This window comes from Ovis canadensis, chromosome 25, assembly GCF_042477335.2.
Source record: "Ovis canadensis isolate MfBH-ARS-UI-01 breed Bighorn chromosome 25, ARS-UI_OviCan_v2, whole genome shotgun sequence".
In the NCBI taxonomy this organism is placed as follows: Eukaryota; Metazoa; Chordata; class Mammalia; order Artiodactyla; family Bovidae; genus Ovis; species Ovis canadensis.
The window spans coordinates 60285793-60311495 of record NC_091269.1 but is presented as its reverse complement, the minus strand read 5'-3'; the positions used below and the strand labels follow the sequence as shown (position 1 = coordinate 60311495).

The 25703-nt window shown below is 45.0% G+C and overlaps 1 protein-coding gene across 2 annotated transcripts in view; it reads right to left on the bottom strand.

Annotated features, from left to right (window-relative positions):
- WDFY4 (WDFY family member 4) overlaps window positions 1–25416 on the bottom strand; it is a 265680-nt gene extending 240264 nt beyond the window's left edge. The window contains exon 1 of one of the 2 annotated variants that reach the window (XM_069572500.1): window positions 25289–25416. The gene's annotated coding sequence lies outside the window, so the exon portion shown is untranslated. Of the gene's footprint in view, window positions 1–19052; window positions 19260–25288 lie in introns of those variants that run through there. The other variant, XM_069572499.1, reaches the window with a different exon arrangement.
- Between the last annotated feature and the right edge of the window lie 287 nt (window positions 25417–25703).

The following is a 25703-nucleotide window of genomic DNA, read 5'->3' as shown; positions in this document are numbered from 1 at the left end:
TACAAATATATTGTTTAATAATATCATTGAAACAAACTTTTTTTTCTTCCTTTTTTTTTAATTTTTATTTTTACTTTATTTTACTTTACAATACTGTATTGGTTTTGCCATACATTGACACGAATCCACCATGGGTGTACATGCCTTCCCAAACATGAACCCCCCTCCCACCCAAACTTTTTATTTGTACTTTTGCTTTCATTGGTTGGTTGGCTGGGACCTCATTGGGGTTTATTTATTTCCATTTGGGGCTTGACCCTCAGTTGCAGAGCTTCCCAGGTGGCTAAGCGGTATAGAAACCGCCGGCCAAGCAGGAGACACAGGAGATGAGGGTTAAATCACTGGGTCAGGAAGATCCCCTGGAGGAGGAAATGGCAACCCGCTCCAGTAATCTTACCTGGGAAATCCCATGGACAGAGGAACCTGGTGGGCTCTAGTCCGCGGGGTCGCAGAGAGATGGACGGGACTGAGATCCCAAGCACTCAGCACCTCAGGGGCAGGTGGCAGCTGCCTCACGTTTCTCAGTCTCAGCACCGTCTCCCTCCTGACCAGGCCCAGGTTCCTCTCTGGCGCTGATTGCTTATTCACTTTTCCCTAGACTCTTCATCCCCCATTCCCGTCTACTCCACCCCACCCAGCCCACCTGCATGATAGCATGGGTCCTTATAAAACACGGCACGATTTCTGAGGGCATCATTCTAATTTCCCCCAATGCCTTTTTGCATCTTTCCTCAACTTACTTTCTCACTCAACATTATGACTTCAGACCCAAGCATGTGGCTGTGTATTTGTCAACCTCGTTTCCTCTGACTGTTGCCCCATGTTACACACGGGGCATCATGTGACTGTTCGACTTGTTCACTCCACAGTGGATGGGCCGATTGCCTGAAACTTCTTGTCCTGCCTCCATCCACCAGGCTCCCCTCACGGGGCTGCATGTGACTGGCTCTGGGTACATACACCTAGGCAGGGGTGCTGAGTCAAGAATGCATGTCTCGAGTCAACCAAGTACGGTCGACTAAGATGCCTCCAGAAAGCTGGTACCGAGCCACACTCCCCCACCTCCAAAGGCTCCTCTGCCATCTCCTCCACACCCCTGCTGGACATCACCCTGCTTTCTAATATTTGCTGATCAGATTGAAGTAAAGTGACCCCGCATGCTAATCTGCATCTCTCTCACCAATGAATCTGAGCATCTCTTTATATGACTCACCGTCTTTCAGATTTCCTCTTCTGAAAAATGACCACTCAAAACCTTTGCTTATTTGTCTTTGCCTATCTTTTTCTTGTTGCTTTGAGACAGTATATTCTAAAAATAGATCTTGTGTTGCCTTTAAAAATAGCTAATATCTTCTCTCAATCCATTTCCTCATAAATTAGTTCATGACTTTTTTATGTCACAAAAAATTATCATGACTACTTCCTATGTTGTTAAAAATCCCCTACATCTTCATTTTTAATGGTGTGTAGTGCCTGGAGAACCGTGCTGATCCTTCATTAAACTGATCCCCTACATGTAGGCATGTAAGTCATTTCTAATTATTCACCGCTGTAAGCAACACTGTGATGATAACACTGATGTCTAAGCCTTTTCATCTATTCATGGTTAAACAACAGTTTACATTCCTAAAAGGAAATAGTTTACATTCCTAAAAGGAAATAGCTGGATTTAAAGACAGGTAAAATTTTTAGGCTCTTGACACATATTTCCAAACAGCTTTTCCCAAAACACCTCATCAATGTACAGTCTTCCTACCAATCACGTGCCGGATTTGACACTTCCTTAGTTACCTTTTTTTTTTTTTTTCAATTCTTGCTGATTTAGTTTAAAAGCTGATTAAATGGCATCCAACAGGCACATGAGAAGAGGCTCACCATCGCTAATCATCATGGAAATGCAAATCAAATCCACAATAAACTACCACCTCACACCTGTCGGGATGGCTATCACCAAAATAAACACAAACAGCAAATATTGACAAGGTTTAGAGACAAGTAAACCCTTGTAGACTGTTAATAGAAAAGTAAGTAGGTGTAACCTCCATGGAAAACAGTGTGGAGGTTTCCCAAAACCCTGAAAATAGAACTACCTTATAAGCCAGAAATTCCACTGCTGAGAATACATCAAAAAACGAAACAATAATTTGAAAAGATAGATGCAACCCAACGTTCATAGCAGTATCATTTACAGTTGCCAAGATACGGGAGCAACCTAAGTATCTATCAACAGGTCCACGGATAAAGAAGATGCGGTACTATGTACAGCTATACGACTCAGCCATAAGAAAGAACGAGCATTTGGCATTTACGTCAACATGGATGAACCTGGAAGGCATTACACTAAGTGAAGAAAGGCATACAGAGAAAGACAAATCCTGTATGGTATCACTTATAGGTAGAATCTAAAAAATAAAAGGAACTAGTGAATATAACAACAACAAGAAATAGACTCACGGATATAGAGAAAAAACTAGCGGCTACCAGCAGGGAGTGGAAGAAAGCAAGACAAGATTGTGGTAGGAGAAAAAGAAGCATAAAGTATTAGGTATAAAATAAGCTGTAAAGATGGGCCTTCCTTGGCAGAGCTAGTGGTAAAGAACCCACCTGCCAATGCAGGAGACATAAGAAACGTGGGTTTGATCCCTGGGTCGGGAAGATCCCCTGGAGGAGGGCATGGCAGCCCACTCCACTATTCTTGCCTGGAGGATCCCATGGACAGAGGAGCCTGATGGGCTACAGTCCATGGGGTCACAGAGAGTCGGACGCAACTGAAGCAACGTAGCAGCAGCAGCAAGCTATAAAGATAAGTTGCACAACATGGGGAATATAACCAGTATTTTTTAATAGGCATAAATGGGGTATAACCTTTAAACACTGTGAATCGCTGTATCTCTCTGTTGTATCTCACTATGTATTTTGTTAAATGTGTTTTTGTCTGCTTGCTATTCAGTGTCCTTTCAGGCTCCTTGTGGTGGTTTTCTGGTGTCAGATAGATGGCACATGTTCTCATTTCAAAAGCTCCCTGTAGGGGAATCCCAACTGTTCCCCTGGCATGAATTACCCCCAAGAGCTGCATATCCACTAAATGTCAGCTTGGCGAAAGGAGACCGCTGCACCTTCATCAGCTGCTGCTGCTGCTGCTGAGTTGCTTCAGATGTGCCCGACTCTGTGCGACCCCGAGGACAGCAGCCCACCAGGCTCCTCTGTCCCTGCGGTTCTCCAGGCAAGAATACTGGAGTGGGTTGCCATTTCCTTCTCCAAAGCATGCATGCATGCTAAGTCGCTTCAGTTGTGTCTGACTGTGCGACCCCATGGACAGCAGCCCGTCAGGCTCCTCTGTCCCTGGGGTTCTCCAGGCAAGAATACTGGAGTGGGTTGCCATTTCCTTCTCCAACCTTCATCAGGGGTTGGCATGAAGTAGAAGCTCATAAAATGTTACTATATGAACAAATGAGCAAATGAACCTGCATGCTGGTGGCAGCCAACCTCTCTGTATACAGCCCAGACCTCGCTGCTAATAAGTCCTTTTTCTACTTGGATTTCCCCCAGACTCTGAAAGTCATTATATCTCAATCAAACAGACATTCTCATCATCAACAAAACCAGCCTAAGTCCAGCACAGACATCACAGTACACAGGACGAGGCTACAGTCGATCTAGGCTTGACTGTATCACATAAAAGTCATCTTGGGGCTACATCTGCAGGTGCTGCTAAATGATTCATTCACTAAAAGGTATCAGAGGCCCTGCTGACCCACCACATTTCTAGGATAAGCAGGTGAGAAGAAACAGTGAGTTTCAAGCTGTGAAAATGTGATCCTTTGGAACAAAGCTGGACACCCAGGGGAAATATCAGAGCCCCTCAAATCCCCTCTGAAGTTAAGAAGCCACGTTTACTAAAGCGTTCCCTTGAAAAGACTGAGATTTTCAAAAAAACAAGAATTTCTAACAAAACGGGATCCGGGAATCATGTGGAGAAGTTATCTGACTCAAATATCAAGTTGTGGCCTTCTCTCCTGTCCTGTAGGTCTGCTTCAGTTTTGTTTGTAAAGGGAAGGAACTGGGGAGTAGCCTGTCAAGGCCGTATGAAGCACAGCAAGAAGAAACCATTCTAATCCACTTTGTTATCAAGAGCGTCTTCTGTCCTCTGTAAACAGATGCAGGCACCAGCACAAACTCTGGAGCCAGGCTGCTCCATTTTGAACCTCATGGGCTTAGACCAAGTGAAACCTGTCCCAGGCTCAGTGTCTTCATTTGTGAAATGGGATAATAATAGGGCCCCTCAGAGGGAATGGAGTCAGAGCTCTAGCACGGCATTTATCAGAGCCTTCTCGGTACAGGATTTACCTGCATCCCTTCATGTAATCTTCCTGCCATCTGGCAATGTCACAGCTATCAGCCTTTGTTTGCAGATGGTACTAAGGCTCAGAGCAGAGAAGTGACCTGCCCGAGGTCCCATTGTGAGTCAGTAGCCCAAGTCGGGTCCACCTTGGGTCTATAGACAGCTCTGCAAACCAGAGGCTGAGCTCAAACAAGGGCTCACTTAGGGCACAGGGAAGAGAGAGGGGCTTGGCCAGGTACCATGCTAGAAAGTGTTTTGGAGAAGTGGAAGTTTGGAGAGGGATGAAAGGAAAGATGACCTGGCAGGATGAGAAGGCTGGAGGCTACAAGGGGTCTCAGGGGACTCCAGGGAAACACAAGGCCCCACTCTGTGCCAGCAAGTTATTTCCCAGTTCAGGTCAGGCTCAGGGCATGTGACACGTAGCCCAGCTTAGTCATGTCCCCTCCGCATGCCTCACCAGGCAGACTAGAGGCCCTGCCTTTCTGAAGCCTGGATGTGGCTGTGAGAGACAGGCAACTGTGCAAGTACCTGCCCACTCACACTGCCCCCAGGTAGAGGAGGCTGCAGGGCTGAGATGGGAGTCAAAGGCCTAGAGGCCTGTCCCAGCTTGGTGCTGTGCTGCCTCAAGCAAGCTACTTCCCTTCTCTGAGTTGAGGTTTCTCCTTGTTGAACTGGCCCTGGTGATCTCAGTTCCACCCTCTGGCCTTTACACACTGACCACAGAAGAGATGCAGGCCAGTGAGTCAGTGCAGAAGGGCTGGAGAGGTGCTTGAGTGGGCTGAGAGCCTGTGGGCGTGTGTTGTGAAGGGCGCAGGCCAGCTGCTGTGTAGGAGCCAGATGACGCGTCTGCAGTGACCTGAGAAGGGGAACTCCCTATGACCTCAGGGACACGGGCCGGGAACGTCCATCTACCCTACACGGATCCCTAGCACTATCGGAGCTTTATAATGTCTCAGAAGCAAAGCATCCAGGGCACCCTGCTCACAGCTGCTATGCAGGAGGCCAACACCTGCAGCCTGAAGAATCATCCGGGTGACTGACACTTGAGTTGCTAAACCCACCTTCAGCTGATTGCTTCATCCCTGACTTCCTGTGGGATGATTTGCCAATGGGTAGAAGTCTCAGGATGTTATATATGATTTAGCAACCCTTGGAGTTAAAATGTCAGGAAGCTATTCTGGAGGAAATGTGTGGAGGTGTGTGGAGCCACCCTCCAATAGGGTATGTCAGAAGAAACCTGGGACTCACTGCATCCTATGGGGAAGCTCAGACCTAGTGGCAAAGAGTTGCTATAATAAAATTCAAGATGGAAGTGCCCCCCCAACACCATTTCTTGTCAGCCTGTATGACTGTTAACCCTTTCTGGATTTACCATCCACATCAGGGGTGTGGTCCCCAGGCCCCAGCAATGGGGGAGCCTCTAAACCAGGTGACAGAGAGCAGAACAGCAATTTTCCATGCTACTGCTGCAAACGACCTGCATTCCTTTCCATTCAAAAGTCAGGTCCTCATTGTACGTCAGCAGATCCAAATGCTGTTGCTCCTGAGTCCACAAGAGCCTGGCCTCAACCTGGAGTTCTCAGGGGGGAAAAAAAAATCACAAAACCAATCTTGTTCCAAAAACAAGTGCGGGGTGGGGCTCAGCCTCACTTCCTTCCCCACCATCTCATGTTAACAGGAGAGCTTACAAGCAAATGAAAATGGGGAGGGGTGGACGGAAGTTACAATTACTTGGATGCTCTGTTCACTCCACAGCCTACTGTTAATCAAAAGCACTGAGGCGGATAAGAACACTAGCATTAGAGAAACATAGATTAAAAGCACACTGAGATTCCAGGACGCGTCTGTGAGAATGTCTTCAAAAAAAACATACAAAATCGGTACGTGCTGACAAGGATGGAGGGCAACCGCAACCATCACTCTCGCTGCTGTGAATGCAAATGGTGCGGCCACTTTGGAAGACAGTTCAGCAAGTTCTGAGGAAGTTAAACATATACTCGCCCCTTACCTTCCTGGGTATTCACCCTAGAGGAATGAAAATTTATGTTTATATAAAAACCTATACATGAATGTTTATAGCAGGTCTATTCATAGCTGCCAAAACCTGGAAATACGGCAAAATGTTTATAAGGGGTGAATAGATAAAGGAACACGTATCTCCGTATGGCGGGATGCTTCTCTGCAGTAGAAAGCAGCACACTTTAGACCCACAGCAACCTGGATGGGTCTTGAAGACCTTATGCCGAGTAAGAGGAGCCAGAACCCTACACACTGCCTAACCTCATTTATGCGCCACACTGGAAAAGGCAAAATTACAAGTACAGAAGACAGATCAGTGCTTGCCAGGGATTTCAGATCAGAGGGTGGCTCCAAAGGGCAACGGGAACGTCTGGGGTGGGAGAAAAGTTCTATATCTTGACCTCGGGGGTGGTCACACAACTAAGTATGTGTGTCCAAAAGGGCACATGAAAAAAAACAAAACAAAACAAAACAAAAGGGCACATGCAAGGGGTAAAATATTGTATATAAATCACATGTCCACCAAACTGACATGAAAAAACACATATGTGGAGGTGTTCTGTTCAGTTCAGTCTCTCAGTCATGTCCAACTCTTTGTGACCCCATGGACTGCAGCACGCCAGGCTTCCCTGTCCATCACCAACTCCCAGAGCTTACTCAAACTCATGTCCATCGAGTCGGTGATGCCATCCAACCATCTCATCCTCTGTTGTCCTCTTCTCCTCCCACCTTCAATCTTTCCCAGCATCAGGGTCTTTTCAAATGAATCAGTTCTTCGCATCAGGTAGCTAAAGTATTGGAGTTCCAGTTTCAGCATCAGTCCTTTCAATGAATATTCAGGACTGGTTTCCTTTAGGATGGACTGGTTTAATCTCCTTGCAGTCCAAGGGATTCTCAAGAGTCTTCTCCAACACCACAGTTCAAAAGCATCAAATCTTTGGCGCTCAGCTTTCTTTATAGTCCAGCTCTCATATCCATACATGACTACTGGAAAAATCATAGCTTTGACTAGACAGCTTGAGCAATACATGAACCGTGAACTTCCGGATGTTCAAGCTGGTTTTAGAAAAGGCAGAGGAACCAGAGATCAAATTGCCAACATCCGCTGGATCATGGAAAAAGCATGAAAAATCCAAAAAAAAAAAAAAAAACCACATCTATTTCTGCTTTATTGACTATGCCAAAGCCTTTGACTGTGTGGATCACAATAAACTGTGGAAAATTCTGAAAGAGATGGGAATACCAGACCACCTGACTTGCCTCTTGAGAAACCTGTATGCAGGTCAGGAAGCAACAGTTAGAACTGGACATGAAACAACAGACTGGTTCCACAGGGGAAAGGAGTATGTCAAGGCTGTATATTGTCACCCTGCTTATTGAACTTATATGCAGAATACATCATGAAAAATGCTGGGCTGGAGGAAGCACAAGCTGGAATCAAGACTGCCAGGAGAAATATCAATAACCTCAGATATGCAGATGACACCACCCATATGGCAGAAAGTGAAGAAGAGCTAAAGAGCCTCTTGATGAAAGTGAAAGAGGAGAGTGAAAAAGTTGGCTTAAAGCTCAACATTCAGAAAACTAAGATCATGGCATCTGGTCCCATCACTTCATGGCTAATAGATGGGGAAACAGTGGAAACAGTGTCAGAATTTTTTTGGGGGGGCTCCAAAATCACTGCAGATGGTGATTGCAGCCATGAAATTAAAAGACACTCACTCCTGGGAAGGAAAGTTATGACCAACCTAGACAGTATATTAAAAAGCAGAGACATTACTTTGCCAACAAAGGTCCATCTAGTTAAGGCTATGGTTTTTCCAGTAGTCATGTATGGATGTGAGAATTGGACTATACAAAAAGCTGAGCACAGAAGAATTGATGCTTTTGAACTGTGGTGTTGGAGAAGACTCTTGAGAGTCCCTTGGACTGCAAGGAGATCCAACCAGTCCATCCTAAAGGAGATCAGTCCTGAGCGTTCATTGGAAGGACTGATGTTGAAGCTGAAACTCGAATATTTTGGCCACCTGATGTGAAGAGTTGACTCATTTGAAAAGACCCTGATGCTGGGAAAGATTGAGGGCAGGAGGAGAAGGGGACAACAGAGGATGAGATGGTTGGATGGCATCACCGACTCAACAGACATGCGTTTGGGTAAACTCCAGGAGTTGGTAATAGACAGGGAGGCCTGGCATGCTGCGGTCCTTGGGGTCACAAAGAGTCGGACATGACTGAGCGACTGAACTGAACTGAACTGAGAGGGACTTTTGTTGGCAAAGTAATGCCTCTGCTTTTTAATGTGCTATCTAGATTGGTCATAACTTTTCTCCCAAGAAGCAAGCATCTTTTCATTTCATGACTGCACTCACCATCTGCAGTGATTTTGGAGCCCAAAATAATAAATATGGAGGTGGAAGGAACACCAATAGAGAAGCTAGAGGCTAAGAGTTTAGGCCCTTCACCTGCTCCTCCTACTGAGGCTGCTGCTCAAAGAGGGTTTCACCAGCATCCCAATCTGATCTGCAGAAACCAGACTAAAACGCCCGACCAGAACCCTGGGCTCCCCAGGCTCCGGTCTCCAGACAGGAGAGGGCTGAATCAGGCATGATGGGGAAATCATGCTTCAGCCAAGTTCTAGTGGCTGACACAGATGTGGAGCTCTAAATAATAGATCTTAAACGTCTAGAAAAGGGGAACAGTAATGTGAATCTCGAATGGTTACTCCCAGCTGGCATAAGCCAGGCTTGGAGCAGGGAAAGACGAGAAAAGGTGATCTCGCAGCAAGGACTAGCGACCACCTTGGTGTGGCCCCCACCCTGTCCAGTTAGCAAGAGTCCCCACCTCCTACATCAGTCAAGGGTGAAAAGTACCAGCAGGTGGGAAACAGCAGAACCCTGGACCCTATCTCCCGTGTTGTATGAGTCAAGAAGAGAAGGAGGCCACTCAGGTTATTTCCAGAAGTTCAAGAATTCCCCTGACGACTAAGATGGGGACTTGATTGGCAGGAATCAGGCAAGTGGGGCGACACCTCCCGTGGCGCTCAACACTTCCTTTTTTTGATTCCACTCCATGCACTCCTGGCCAGCACACACCTCTGTGGGTTTTGCAACAGCAATAAAATATAGGAACTCACAGTGTGCTGGGGAAGGGACCCAGTTTTATATCTCGGTATGTGTACTGACTTCCACGTTGCCAAAAATGGCCAGGGAGCAGTTCCCCTGGCCATACCCTCAACGTTTAGCTGTGACAGTAATCACTGCCAACATAAAGATGTGGGCTGGTGAACAAGCAGCCCAGTTCCTGCAACTAGGAGCCTCCTCAGTGAGGGGGTTTATCTGTGGCTTGACGTCCACTGGAACGTAAGGAGATGCTGCCTAAGTAAGAATGGCCATAACTGAATGAGCGTCTAACAGGCCATCAGAGTTCCCTAATCTTAGAAAAGGAAGTATTTTTGTAATCTTTGTAAAGGAAGTATTATTATGTCCATTATACAGATAGGGAGGGCAAGACTCAGAGAAAAACAGGTAGCTTATGTGAAATCAAACTGCTAATAAGTGTTAGAACCAAAGTGAAATGCCGACATTTACTCCAAAGTCCTCAGCTCCTTTCCTCACTCTAGCTTGGCTTGACACAGTGGCTAACAGTGGTAAAAACAGACCTCAGGGGCAGCTCAGGTACTAGCTGGACACTCTTACTGCCAACACTGCCGGGGTGCTCTGGCTGGTCTTGCAGAGTTGCCACTGACCTTTGGGCATAGGAGGTTTAGCACCACACTGCCATCTGGCCCCCTCACATTGCAGGTGAGCAGGCCCAGAAGAGGACCCTCTGGTTTTGCCATCCCCCCAGGGTAGAGCTGCTCTCTGGGAGCCACAGTTCCCAGGGTTCATTAGCCCTGACACAAGGTGGCCACCCGCTGACCAGTCACTCCTGGACTGACACCAGCAGCACACCCAGTGTTGATCACTCACCCCCCAGGCTAGCCACCAGAGCTGCGGCTCTACTCAGCTTTCTCTGCATGGTGCGTTGTTTGACTGTTAAACATACAAGAGGCAGAGTCATCCCCTGGTCCACACCCTGGTCCACCTCCCAATCAAGGAAGCACTGGGGAGGCAGACGCAGTAGGGCAGGTGCTGGGCAGGGAGGTGCCTGGCTGTGGGGCACAGAAGAGGCTCGCGGCCCAGCCCAGAGAGGGGTGTGCTGGTCTGGGAGGGCGTCTCGGAAGGGACTATACCCAGGCTGGGCACTGAGGGATAAGGAGGAGGTGTATCTGAAGCAAAGCAGATGGACACTCCAGGGAGCATGTGTGTTCAGGGATGTGGGTAGGGTTCAAGGCTGGGGCACAGGGAGCGGGGATGGGGTAAGGGTGGACATGGACATGGCCCTCATCCCAGGCAGTGTCGTGGGTGGCCCTGTGGGGCTCTCAGCATGGAGCATCACAGAGCCTGTGGGAACAGGAGGCAGGGAGAAGGATGCTACAGTACAATGTCTGACATGCACCTTTGGAGCAGGAGTCCAGCATGAAGGGCGCAGAGGGAAGGAGCTGGCCACTGGGGACGATGGACAGGCAGTGAAGCTGGGAGAAGAGAGCGCTCACAGAAAGAGTCTTGGGAGCGGCAGCATAAGGGAAGGAGGAGACTGCGACAGGCTGGAGAGAATTGTTCCTGGGAAGGGCACACAAAGGGACGAGGGATGACAGACATGAGGCTGAAACACGGGTGGTTTGTGCCACTGTGGGGGATGCAGGGTAGGAGCAGGGTGGAGAGTGTGGGCAGAGGCTAGGGCACAAAGGTCCCCCTATCCTGAGCTGCCCCATCCCATTCCTCACCCTCTGGACTCCCTGGGGGAGTGACATCTCTGGGGACTTCAAGGCATCCTTATTCTTCTCAGGCCACTTGTTCAGGTGAAAGAAATGAAAGATTTCCAGGATTGGTTAGCTCATACAATCAGCCTGTTTAACTTATTAAATTTCAAGTATTATTTGGTCAGAAAATAAATACAAAAACAGCTCATTAAACTTTCAAACGTACCTTGAGGTATGCATTCCTGACCTGTAAGAAATTAAGCATCTCTTAATTCTCACGGAATTCATTTACTAAAGAAATTCTTTCAAGGATTACACAAACAGACGGAAAGATATATACCATGTTCTTGGATTGGAAGAATCAATATTGTCAGAATGACTATAGTAGCCAAGGCAATCTACAGATTCAATGCGTCTGTGTGTGCTAAGTCACTTTAGTCATGTCCAACTGTTCACAACCCCATGGACTGTAGCCTACCAGGCTCCTCTGTCCATGGAATTTTCCAGACAAGAATACTGGATGGATTGCCATTTCCTACTTCAGAGGATCTTCCCAACTCAGGGACTGAACCCACATCTCTTGCGTCTCCTGCATCGGCAGGTGAATTCTTTACCACTGTGCCGCCTGGGAAGAAACAGCATATGGTACGGCACAGGAACAGAAATATAGATGAACGGAACACGATAGAAAGCCCAGAAATATACTCATGCACCTACGGTCAATGCATCTGTGACGAAGGCTGCAAGGCCACACAACGGAGAAGAGATGACCTACAGAAGAAAGGGGAGCCTGAGAGTGAAAGTCACGGTGAGCAGACAGGATTTGCGGAGTCAGACGGTAAAAGCCCACATTTTGTGATTCCCAGACCCATCATTCTCACCCAGGACCTTTTGCCTAGAACTGCTGCACTTACCGCTTTTCTCCTTGTGTTGACCTTATTCATGAACACGCTTTCTCCTGCTCATTCCTGCATTTCCTCCTTAAATTTTTATCCATATAAAATGCCACGCTTATTTAATTCATGTTGGGGTGGTATTAAATACACACATCAAAAATGATACTATTCAGACATTTTAAATAGTGTGAGGAAAGACACTTTTCTAGGGAGGGAGGTGGTATTGTAGCCAGGTTTGGGGAGAGGGGTCCCTTCCCACAAGGGGAAGCAGTAGAATCACTCTTCACGGTAACTGCCCTCCCACTCCCGCCCCAGACCCAAGACGGAACCTTGGACCCATTTCAGTTCCCCTGATGTGGTCAATATGTCACTTATATAATGGAATGCTTCCGGGAGACACGTGCATGCGAGGAAAAACTGAAGTAAAATAACAGACTGTGTGTTCTGATTTTTAAATTTCTTTTGAACGTCTGGATATTTGCCCACCTTCATTGTCCTGGTTCTTTTCTCCCCCTTCGCTCTACCCAATGGCAGCGGTAGCAGCGCGCACAGCTGCTGCGCCTGCGCAGGACGCCCCGCACTCCGGCATCTGCGGAGGAGCCTGGAGCTGCGTGGCTCCATCCTCCCGAGCTTGGGCTGCTGTGCCCTGTCCCGTCACTGCCTTCCGCCATCTTCTAAAGGACGCAGCATGTTATTAGGCCCTGCCTTTAATACACTTGTCTCCCAGCTGCCCCATCCCTACTACCCCCGCCCCCGGGACCACCTGGTTTCTGCACCTGGGGCCACTCTCAACTTCATCTGGTCCACGCTCAGAGGTCGGGGGAAAGCCCCGTGCGCTCACTGTAGCGTTTCGGCGTGATTAACCTCTGATGCGCTCTGACCGTCCTGTAACAGTTTCTCCGTGTGTGCCTGTTCTCCGTCTTTGACGGCAGATCTCTTTTTACTGTATTTTGTGCATATCCTTTAAAAAACTGACATTGGGGTGCGACTTGGACTATATTCTTAATACTGAAAATACGAAAATCAGCAAGGGTTTCCTGCCCTTTTTTTGTATACTACTTTTTACGTCCAAGCATACGTTACTTGCAATTGACGTACAAAGTCTTACTGCAGTAAGTGCCTGTCATCATACCATAAATATATTCTATGTTGCCCTTTTCCTTAAATTATGAGATTCAGTAATGGAGAAGGATTCTTGGTCGATTGCCCATAACTGATTCTCTTACTCTCTATGAACAGGATGCTCAGGGCATCTCCATTGTTGCTATGGGCAGGGCTGAGAGGAAAGATCCCCTTGAAACCTTTGTGTCTGCTGTAAATTATCTATGAAGATGAATTTTCAAAAGAAGGATTAGCCATTGGCCAAGAGAGAAGAGCAGTTTTCACACTTCTGCCACACACTGACTGCATCTTTCTAGAAGTGTTCCATCAGCTTTTTAGTGGTAGCTAATGCAAAGCACACAGACTTGAACATCTGGTGGAACTAGGTTCAAATTCCAATCAAGGCATTTAATGTCTGAGGGCAAAGGACTTTACCTCTCTGAGCCTCCATTTTCTCATCTGTGAAATGGGAGCGATGAAACTGATCTCACTGTGGGGATCAAATGAGATTGCAAATACCAGTGCCCTACCCAATGTCTGGCTTATCGTAAGTACTAAATCCATTCTTCCTATCCTCCATACTTTCTCCTTGGAATTATCTAGGATGAGGGACTTTTCTCTTTTCTAATTTCCCATCCTTCTTGAACCATTTTCCTCATGAAAGTCTTAGCCATGGAACAAGAAGTATCATTTCTCTGAAGGGCGCTTCCCAGCAGAAATATAAAACCAACCACAAATTCAAGCCACATGTGTAATTTTAAATTTGGGGGCAACCACATTTAGAAAGTAAAAACAAATAGGTTAAATTAATTAAATCTCTTTATTTAAATATATTTTAAAATATATTTTATTTAAGGCAATATATCCAAAGTATTATCATTTCAATATGTTATCAGTATTTTCAAGTAAAGATAGTCCATATTCCTCTTATTGTTTGTTTTTAATATCTTTGAAATCGAAGGTGCATTTTATAACTTACAACACAGCTCAGACTGGCCACTTTTCAGGGATGACTGCAGGCTATTGTATTGTATAACATAGGTCTGGACTTTGAGACTTAAGTGTTTAACAGGTATATGAAGGGCTTAGAAATGTTACTCAGAGACATCATCTCCCATGTTAAATGCAGGGGCATTTTGATAGTTTGCAGGACCCTTGGAGGGAGACAACCAAAGTAAGGCCTTAGTTGTAAATAAAATGGATGTGAGCTCTACAGTGAGGCTTAAGGACCTCTGAGGTGCTCATCTTCCCCCTTCCTCTCCTGCACAAAATATCTCTCCTCCTGAAGCTGAGTCCCCTTAAAATCAAGTTCCTCTGATGAGTTTACCATTAACCCCTTTATCCAAAACTTTATAAGAAAGATTTTGTCCAGCACCTGTTCCCCTCAGGATTGAAGACTAACAAATGAAAAGGGGAACTGAAACCAAGCAGGACCCTACAGGGCCCTCATGGGTAAAGAAGACCCTCCATGTCCCTCATTTCTTCTTTGTAGCAAAAAAAATAGACTTTAGTCTCCTAAAGCTTCTGCGTGTTCCAAGAAGCAGACTCATGCAGTTAACGATTAGGAAAACAGAGTCACGGGACTCCAAGCTCCCCCACAGAGAAATAGATAACAATCTGATGCATCTCTTTGAGTTGCTCTGTAGCAACTAAGGACTGCCCCCACCCCCAGGTGAAGGATGGTAACCGCATGCTGGGCATGTAGATGTCCCCAGACTGGTTGGAACTAGAAAGCTGATGACTGAGATGTTCCAAACATCACCCGTTACCTCACCACCAGCAATCAGAAGAAGGTTCATGAGCTGATCACATAGCCTAGTACCCTCTCCCTTTGACCTTTTTTTGCCTTTAAAAACCTTGTGCCCCAGCCAGCTAGCAAGTTGAATTTGAGACAAGTCTACAACTCCTCTTCTAGTCAGCACCTCCTCGATGAATAAATCTTTCTCTGCACTAAACTCCAATGTTTGTTTGTTTGATGTAACAACAACCCCTCTCCCAAGTGGCCACATGGCCTTGCTTTTTTACCAAAAGGCCACTTGAGGGAGAGGATGCCAAGAATTCAGTCCTCTGCTTGATGTCTAATAGGCATCTCCATCTTTATATGTTCAAATTGATATTCTGGAATAATCACCACCTTACAAATATGTTCCTTGACAATTCAATTCTCTCTGTTGCTCTAGACTCATCTTTAATTTCTCTCTCCTATACCCAACACTTGCAACACTGTCAAATCTCTCTCAAAAAATATCCAGACTCTCACCACTCTCAGTTCAGTTCAGTTCAGTCACTCAGTCGTGTCTGACTCTTTGCGACCCCATGAATCACAACATGCCAGGCCTCCCTGTCCATCTCCTGGAGTTTACCTAAACTCATGTCCATCGAGTCAGTGATGCCATCCAGCTGTCTCATCCTCTGTCGTCCCCTTCTCCTCCTGCCCCCAATCCCTCCCAGCATCAGAGTCTTTTCCAGTGAGTCAGGTCTTCTCATGAGGTGACCAAAGTACTGGAACTTCAGCTTTAGCATCACTGCTACTCCTTATCTTTGTTACTATCACTTTGGGGCAAACCACTGTTACCTCCAGCCTGGGTTATAACAACAGCCTCTTAACTGATAATATTTCTTCTTCCTTTGTTACCCACAGAAAGTGATTTTTCTTTAAGGCAGCATGTATCAGCAAGAGTCAAAAAAACATATTTTTGAAGACAAAGGCAATAATATAAAAATCAAACCAATTAGGAATAAATCTAGGCAAAGTATGCACTAATTCTATAAAAGGGACTAACTGTATTCATGAATTGGCAGAGTCATTTTCATAAAGACATAACTTCGCTTCAAATTATATTTCTAATAAATCTGAGCAGAACTTTTTTGTTGAAACTGAGAAGCTGTTTCTAAAATCCATATTAATAAAGAAGGAAACAATATGTCAAGACAGAATGGAAGAATAAGAAAAAATGAGGAGACACTTCCTAGATAACAGAACTTATTATAAGCTTCTGGTTAATAATATTATTTAGTGTTGGCAAAGCGTAGAAAAACAAATTGACAGAAGACAGCCCAAGAACAGACCCACCATACATGCCAACTTGATTTACAACAAAGTTGCTATAGATTAGTGACTAAAGAAGGGCCTTTTTGATTTATGGAGCTAACCTTCCTGGTTATCCATATGGAAAGGACTAAGCAAAATAAAACATTACCCACTACCTCACACCCTACAGAATAATCATTTCTAAGTAGGACTAAAGACTAAATATGAATGGAAAATTACTTTTTAAATTTAATAATAAAAAAGAATAATTTTATGACTTTACAGTGGAGGAGAATCTCTTAGATAATATTCAAGTATATATCATGAAAGATCATTATGGGTAAATTAAGCTTGTTTGAAACTAAGAAATTCAATCATTAATAGAAATCACAAATAACATAAGGAGACAAGGCACAAACAAGAGAAAAGTATTTACAATATACATAGATAACGGAGAATTAACATCAGAATATGTACTGCATTACAGAAAACCAATAAGATAAAAGACAGACGACCCCATAGAGAAAACGATTTGAACAGGAAAAAGAATTTAGAATGGGCAAGGAGGATATAAACAGATGACCAAACTCAGTATTTCAGAAAATGCAAATTTAAAACACAGAAGGCTTTTCATTTGCTCGGAATCGGTATAAAACTCCAACAAGATCAAATGTCGGTGAAGATGTAAAGCAAGAGAAACTGTTACATATTGCTGATGGGTGGGTAGTGTTACAATTGACTTGAAAGAGGTTTTGCTATTACCCAATAAGGCTGAAGATTTATATACCCTACAACCCACCAATGCTACTTCTGGGATACGTACCCTAGAGACTTCTTGCTCATGCGCCACAGGGTGTATGCACAAAAGAGTCTCCCAGCAGTACTCACTGGTGCTGACAGGACCAAGCAACTTATAAACGAAAAAAACAAACCCCAGGAGTATCCCAGCGCCCGCTGGCAGTATACCGGGAGAGTATACTGAGGTTTATTCCTGTATGACAGAATACTACCCAGCAGTAAGAGAGCTCCCCAGGTGGTGGTAGTGGTGAAAGAACCCACCTGCCAGTGCAAGAGACACGGGTCGCAGGCTTGAGCCCTGGGGTCGGGAAGATCCCCTGGAGGAGGACATAGACACCCACTCCAGTATTCTTGCCTGGAGAATCCCACGGACAGAGGAGCCCGGCAGGCTGCAGCCCACAGGGCCGCAAAGAGTCAGACAGAACTGAGCGACTTAGCACGTCCAGCAACGAACAGGAATGCATTAGAGACACATTCAATGATATGAAGAAATACTCTTCTTCATTATTCAAATATTATTCAGGCACATAATTCTGATGAAATTAGCAAATCTTAAAAGAATATTTAATTACTATTGATAAAGTTCAAAACCATGAGAAAGCGAATAACAGATTTAGCAGTTTAAATATACAAGGTCGAATTGAAAGGAAAAGCAGGAGAACAATAAGCTCAAAATTGAGGGCAGTTTTCTCTGAAGAGATGGGGAAGGATGAGCACACAGAGGGCTTCACAGAGGCTGGTGCTTCGAAACAAAACCGAGGTGACAACACTCAGGGCCATCTTCATTCCTTACAGCTTATATATGTCCTCTGCATTCTCCTCTCTATCTGCTCACTATTTCACGGCTTTCCAAGTTGACCCTGGGCAGGAAGGCCCTCCTTGACCTGACCCTGCCCCAGCCCTCTCTGGCCGGGTCACGTGGCGTATTCCTTACCCCCGTCTGCCACTCTGGCCTCCACCAGTCCTCTGCACCTTGGCCTTCTCAGGTCCGCCTGCCAAGAACACAGCTCAGAAACACACTTGGCTCAGGCCTTCCCTTCCTTCAGGCCTCCACTTAGAAGACACGTGCCTTCCTGGGCTTCCTGACCCCCTTCCCCTACCCTCTGCTCTCCAACCCACTGGATCCTGCAGCACCAAGCACCGCCCACCCCTGACCACTGACCTAGCCATCTTTAGCACAGCCTGGCAGGAAGAGGCTCTCCATAAATATTTGTTGACCAATTAAATGGATGACTATGTAGAAAATCATATTAAAATTAAAACTTTATGGAAAAGGTAACACGTGAACTTCTTAGTTACCAGAGTAACTCCTCATGGTTCAGAGAGGTTGGGACAAAGGATTGGTTGGGTGTTCTATAAGATGCAATTTTAGGTGGGAAGATAAGCGTTAATTCTTGAACCCCCTTGGACCTGTTGATTCAAAAATACTGATGTTTCTAAGGCTTTAATGTGGTAAATCAGGCGAGGGAAAGACAGCCCCAAGGGGTACCTACTTATCAGACCCCTAGGAGTAACCACAGGGCCAGGTCGGAGCCATCTCTCTCAGTGACCAGTCTGAAGTGACCCCCACTGTTCAGCATCTTTCAGAGGCCCACACAGCAGGTGGACAGAGGAGTCTCGTGGCCAGCCCTCTCACTCCAAATATGGCCCAATCAGGCCCGTATCCAGCCTTTCCTAGGTGTGGCAGGTCATATTCTTTAGCAGAACCCTAAGAAAGGGCTTGACCTGAGGTAGGAGGGTGAGGAACAGTGCTGGAGCCTGGCCCAGCTCAGCAAAGCCCAACAGTGACAGATACCCCAACAGTAAGACATCCCAACAGTGGGACACCCCAGTAGACTCAGACACTGGAGGAGCCCTAAGCATATGTGCCGCCTGTCCTACACACACTTCCTGCTCCTCAGCTTATCACCTCTCCCACATCCACAAACTCAGATCAGGCACGGCGGTCACATGCGCTCCCATGCTCAGCTTTCCAGGAGGCGGCCCGTCGGCTCGACCTGGAAGGCAGGACACACAAGCCCACTTCTATGCTGGCCTGGCATGGCCAAGGACAGGATTGCCTACCTGGAGTGTGTCCGTCAGAGCCTGCAGATGTCAGATGGCATGGGCACCCCCATACCTCCCCCTCAGGCTTAGGGGAAGAGGACCCAGCTCAGAACCTTCAGTCTTTCACTGTGTTTCACTATGAATCACTGGGTTTCTGCTCATTTCCTGGAGAAAGCAGAAGTGGAGGTTCGGCAGATGCCTGACTCTGCCCACTTCCCAGCCATCAGCAGAGTTGCCTGAGTTCTGACTGGTGACTTGGGCTCTGCAGAAAGGCCACTTGGGGCAGTGTGGTAAGCAGTGCTGGGTGGGGCCAGGGGTGAAGAGAGAAAGCTAGTAAGAGGAGACACAGAGTCAGAGTTCATCCAGCCCTGCGCTGTGGAGCTGCACTTTTCCTCCTTAGCTTGGCGCCGCTTCTCCTCTCTGAGCCTCTGGGAAAATAAAGATAATAATGGTGCTTCATGCTCATGCTTAGCCACTCAGCCATGTCCGACTCTTTGCAACCCCATGGACAGAGGAGCCTGGAAGGATTCTCCAGGCAAGAATACTGGAGTGGGTTGCCATTTCTTTCTCCAAATAATGGTGTTTAGGTGAATTTAACTAGAAGTGTGTCTAGAATACATCTGTGGACATTGCATGAATTCATCATCTTCCTCCCTAAGGCCCAGAAGGAGCTTCCTACTTGGATTCCCTCCTCCTCCATCCTCAGGACTAACCTGGACCACCCATTAAGGGAGTCCTCAGATGACCAACAGTGAGTAACATTAAAGCAATGATGAAAGAAAAGTTTAAGTAGTAGCATAACATTCTCTAGGATTCAGCATCAAGATTCTTATTCCTTTCGGATTATTATGTTGAATCATCCCATATCATCTCTCCATAGCATCATCCTTGTAGGACCAGCCAGTGTGTCCATTCAAACACAATGTCTCTCTGAGTCACATGGGCAAAAGCAGTGGTTAGCATGAATGCCTGATCCTTAAAGATAGCACATCACCTGATTCTAGTTCACAACAAACTGACCATTTATGACTAACTATTAGTGAGGCAACATCATCTTTCATGAGAGGCAAAAAGGCTCTGAGATGGGTTAAGAGAATGAAAACATTTGTAGTAATATCTCAACTCTTGCCGGTAAAGAATTGACAGTAGATAGTAATCAAACTTGGAGAAGGCAATGGCACCTCACTCCAGCACTCTTGCCTGGAAAATTCCATGGACGGAGGAGCCTGGAAGGCTGCAGTCCATGGGGTCGCTGAGGGTCGGACACGACTGAGCGACTTCACTTTCACTTTTCACTTTCATGCATTGGAGAAGGAAATGGCAACCCACTCCAGTGCTCTTGCCTGGAGAATCCCAGGGATGAGGGAGCCTGGTGGGCTGCCGTCTCTGGGGTTGCACAGTCGGACACGACTGAAGCGACTTGGCAGCAGCAGCAGCAGTAACCAACCTAGGAGACTTATCCAGCTTAAGTCCTAGTCACGTGCCCATGTTCACCTCATGCCCATTCCCCAGCAGGAGTCATAGGTACCAGCATCTCTGCTCAAGTTCTCATTTCTCATTCCACCATTCATGAGTAGAAAGGAAGCTAGAATGACGACTGCAAGGGTTGTAGACAGGGGGTGCATCACAGGTGACCCTGAGGCATGCAAGAGGCGTGTGGAGCAGCTCAAGTATCATCTTGCCAAGCCAGAACGGGCTCCAGGTTTTTTCAGCAGCCAATTAAGATCCATGGTCATACTGTATGCGAGAGCCATTGTGCTGTAGTGTGCACCATTATGAAGAAAAGAGTTAACTTTTTCAGCATCTGGTGCAAGACCCTTTCCTAGGGAGATGTCTGCTTTTGTTGACTAAAATGATAAGCAGAATCTAGGCTTCTGGGTAAAAAGTCTGGGTTGAAATTCTCACTGCTACCCAAAAGGAATTAACATCTTTAAGTGTAGTTCTTATTTGTGGAATGGAACCAATGCAATGTATGGAACAATTGAAGTAATATTTGTAAGAGGATTTTTTAAATGCTAAATATGGCTGTACTGGAGACTTTCCTGCTGGTCCAGAGGTTAAGACTCCACACTTACAATGAAGGGGGTGTAGGTTCAAGCCCTAGTTGGGGAACTAAGATCCCACATGCCACATAGCCAAAGCAAGTAAGTAAATAAAAATGGCTGTACAAATACGAGTCATTATTATTACTGAGAGAGTCACCCATGCTTAGTTAGACACTGAAGCTGCCAGGACAACCACGAACTGAACACGTACATATATGTAAATATGCATTTTTGCTGAGAGGAAATGTGAGATTCTGTAGTTTTTAAAAAGTATCTAAAAATAGGAAGGATATTCTGCTCCCAGTTATGACAAGAGATAACCTCCCATTGAAGGCTACTCTAAAATAGGACAAATATATGAGACAATTGTTTTCAGGCATTGAACAGCAGGCATCATAAGACTAATCCTTGAAATAAGAAAAACATAAAAGGTGAGCCCCACAAAGTGAGCCCGTTGCTTTGGCTTTCTTCTTACGAGTGCTTCTCTGCCATGGTACAGGGAGGCGAAGCCCCAGGGGCAGTAGTATCCTCCAACTAAAAAGATGTAAGTCAGAGAGTTCCAGGTTTCTTGAGAAGCTAGAATTTTCAGAGCAGGGGCCTGAGAAGAGTGTGTTTTATGGGAATTCATTGTGTATGACCTCGACCAAGGGTTGTTTATACATGCATGGGGTAAGACACCAAAAACCAGAGGAGACTGCCTGCTCCAAGGCTGAGGACTGAGATAACAGAGATTGGGCACTGTTGGCAACATTGGAGTTCCATCCCATCCAGAGTGGCAAGACCTCCCTGAGCATCTTGGGATTTCATCTCATACTCCAGAAAAGCCAAATCTGAAAACTAAGAACTAGAGCCTAGAGTAGGAGGCATGAACTAGAACAGGTTCTTACCTGAAACAAAAGCACACTGAAAAGAAAGGTGAAAGTGAAGGTCCCGCAGTCGTGGCCGACTGCTTGTGACCCCATGGGCTATGGAACTCTCCAGGCCAGAACACTGGAGGAGGTAGCCTCTCCCTTCTCTAGGGGATCTTCCCAGCCCAGGGATTGAACCCAGGTCTCCCACGTTGCAGGTGGATTCTTTACCAGCTGAGCCACAAGAGAAGCCCAAGAATACTGGAGTGGGTAGCCTGTCCCTTCTCCAGCGGATCTTCCTGACCCAGAAACTGAACTGGGGTCTCCTGCATTGCAGGCAGATTCTTTACCAACTGAGCTATCAGGGAAGCCTAAAAGAGCACCAACAGAGAATAAAAGCAAGTCTGGCAGAACCAAAAGGATATTCCAGTTATTCAACTGTCAACCAGGAAAAAACTCATCACTCTTTAAAGGAGGAAAGAATGCATGCATGATCCTTGCATGTGGCATCCACACTGTCCAGCAAACAACAGAAACTAGCAGAGATCTGAGAGATCAGAAAAATGTGGCTCATAAGAAGAGAAACAACCGTCAGTAGAAATAGACCCCAAGATGAATCAGATGTTGGAATTATCACATAAGGACTGTAAAGCAGCGGCTGCAAATATATTCAATGACTTAAAAGATGGCCATAATAATTGAAAGGTGGGATATCTCAGGAAGTAGATGGAAGGTATAATAAGAAGATCTGGATGTAAATTCTGGAAGTGAAAAACATATCTGAAATGAATATTTTACTGCCCAAGAGTAGATCCGTGAGTGAAAATTTTAAAAAAGAAAAGTTAAAGAAATTGAAGACTGATGAACAGAAATTATTTGAACATGACGATCTGAACAAATATTTGAACAAACAATCTGAACAGAGAGAAAAAAAGGCTGAAGAAAAATAAACACACACTCAGTTGTCTTCAGGACAATATCAAATAGTGTAATATACACAAGTCCCAGAGAGAAAGAAGAGAGAACAGAACCAAAAAAAAAAAAATTGAAGAAAAATATTTGAAAATTTCAGTTTGTTGAAAAACAGCAACTTGCAGATATAATAAGCTTAGCAAACTCCAAGAAGAACAAAATGGATAGTTCCTGGAAATCAGAAATAAAAAGAAATTATCTTAACAATCACAGAAAAGAAATCACACATTGGGGAATAAAAACAATATTAGGCATATGTTTTATCAGAAACAATGGAAGTCATAAAACAATGGATAGCTATCTCTTGTATACTAGAGGGAAAAAATTGTTAACCCAATTATCCTTAAAAGAAATGAGGATGAAACAAAGTTATTTCCAGATCTATGACAGCTGAAACCATTCATCTCCGAAAGGTCTGCACTACAAGAAATTCTAAAGGAAGTTGTTGAGGCTAAAGACACCAGACAGAAACATGAATCTGCAGAGAGAAAAGAAGAACACTCCTAATGGCGAATCTGTGAGCAGATATAAACTGTGTACCTTTTTCTTAACTTCTTCAAAAGACAGTAACTGTTTAAATCAAAAAGTCTAACATTGCACTTTGGAATTTATACCACCTCCAGTTCACACAAATTGTAGGTGAAACATAGATGACAACAATGGCACAAAAGATGGGATGAATGGAAACAAGCTGTTGTGAGGTCTTCACATTTTACACGAAATACTACTTTATTTAAAGCTCTAAGTAGTAACAAAATTGTGGTATTTATAACTTTGTCATGAAGATGTCAAGAAAGTCAAAGTCCAGTTCTAATCAACAAACTCACAGTGAGCATCTATTCTGAGCTAGATCCCCGCTAGCTCCTAGAGAAACAGAGATGGGTAGAGCAGTCCTGAATGAGGCAGATATGCAACAGTCATTCAAGGGGGCAGCCCAGTAATAAGCCAGCCTAACCTACTATTAAGGGAGAATGCCTTTTGGTGGGCCATCAGTCTCTGCCATACTCCGTCATGCTCTTTTCAAAGACATTGTGATCTATACTCTGAACAATGTACAAAAAAATTAAAAATATTTTTCTGGATTTTAGAAAATAAGTCAGTTTTATACATGATGCAAAAAAGTATAAGAAATAGAGAATAAAATACAAATTAATACTGTAAGTACCCTAAACAGCTAAGCACTAGCCATGTTGAGAACAGCTTAACATTTTTCCATGTTGGCCAAAGTGTATTTCTTTGATCTTAATTTCTTCTTAATAAATTTAAAATTATGTCATAAATTTTACTTCATAGCCTATTTGGTCTTTTTTCACTTAATTCATCATAAACTCTCTGCCATTTCATTATTACAATGTATTTTTTCCACCAAGTTAGGATTAAGAAGAAGGAAGACTGTTTACACAGCAGGTGGGTGCTTTTTTAAAAACCTGGAGAGAAAGCAACTTTCTTGGAACTAGTTGTATTTCCGCATTCCCCGTGAGGACTATGATGAACTCCAGAAAAAGAGGGTATTTTCTCAGAGACGGAGGGTATGAGTCCTGGAACGGCTGGAAAACGCCTCCATGGGACACCAGGAGCCCGTGGGAACAATGCCAGCTACTGCTGCTGACATGGGGAGACTTGGAGAAGGGAGAGAGGATTGGAAAACTACAAATGGGCAAATAATTTTCTAATTTTCCAAAACAGCTGGAGGTTGGAATCTATAAATCCTTCCTGCAAAGGTAGTACTGGCATCAAACTCAAAAGGAGCCCATCAAAAAGATAAAGAGAAATTGTAAGATACAATTCAGTTAAATGCAGGCTATTCAATGCGCTTCAATCAGCATAACAATTTGCCAGGATTAAGTCCTAAACTAGATTATGTTCTACAGGCACAAATGATGGGTAGCAACGGCTTCCCCAAGGAGCCTTCAAACCAAGAACAACTTTTAGGCTAAACTTACTTATCTTTCTTTAAAAATAAAAAAAATTTTTTATTGAAGTATAGTTGATTTACAACTTTGTGTTAATTTCTGCTGTACAGCAAAGTGACTGAGTTATACATACATACACTAAATTTTTTTTTCCATCATGGTTTATCATAGGATATTGAATATGGTTCCCTGTGATATCCAGTAGAACCTTATTGTTTATCCATTCTGTGTATAATAGCTTGGATCCGCTGATCCCAGACTCTCAACCCATCCCTGCCCCACTTGCCTTCCTTCTTGGAACCACAAGCCTGTTCTCTCTGTGGGTCTGTTTCTGTTACGTAGTTTTGTTCATTTGCGTTATATTTTAGGTTCCACGTGTAAGTGTATCACCTGGTATTTATCCTTCTCTTTCTAACTTACTTCATTCGGTATGATCCTCTCTAGTCCCATTCATGTTGCCGCAAATGTAAGCTTACTTATCTTTGGTGGATGAGAAGATATCGCATCACTGTGGACGTGAGCTTCTGTAAGGCACTGGTTAGGCCTCTCCTGGTTGACACTTCCATTTATTCCACCTCTGTCTCCTCAGCACCACCATATCACTGACACTGTGCAAGCTGTTGGGCTGATAAGATCCAGCCTGTCTTTAGGGAATTTACAGATATCACACACACACACCATACAGATCTCAGCCGCTATGTATAGCCACACATCTGTCACGCCAAAACGGTTTTATTTTGGGGAAGTAGCAATAGAGGGCTGAAACTTCAGTTTAACTCTGAGTGACTTTATGCCCTCACACCATTAATGTGCCACTAATAGAAATCAGGGCCTCCCTAAAGATTCTCATTTCAGGAAGATCTCATGGGACCACAGTGAGCACATCAGGAA